This window comes from Penaeus monodon, chromosome 24, assembly GCF_015228065.2.
Source record: "Penaeus monodon isolate SGIC_2016 chromosome 24, NSTDA_Pmon_1, whole genome shotgun sequence".
Lineage (NCBI taxonomy): Eukaryota > Metazoa > Arthropoda > Malacostraca > Decapoda > Penaeidae > Penaeus > Penaeus monodon.
In genome coordinates this window covers 89,996-90,372 of record NC_051409.1, presented here as the reverse complement: position 1 = coordinate 90,372, position 377 = coordinate 89,996, and positions in this window count along the sequence as shown.

The window sequence follows — 377 nt, the reverse complement described above, 5'->3', positions numbered from 1 at the left end:
AACCCCGATTGCCTAAGACGTAATGGAAAACTTCCTGTGATTGGTCAGCCTGTGATGCTGAATTAAGATCCTGATTGGAGGAGACCTGAAAGACGACGAATGCTGATTGGCTGAGGCAATACGACACGAGAGAACGCTGGTCTCTGATTGGCTGAGACTTCAATGGCTCTTCATCAAAATATGTCTCCCGAGATGACAATATATTATTGTGGGAAAAAGTGGACGGAGAAGCGAACAGAGGAATGATAAAAAAAAGGGGAATGATATTGGAGGGGAAGAGGAAAGGAAGAAAGGAAATGGGAGAATTTGAAATTATTTTTGAAGAGGAAGAGAAGGATGAATAGTAAACAGGAAGAAAGGAATAAACATAAAAAAGA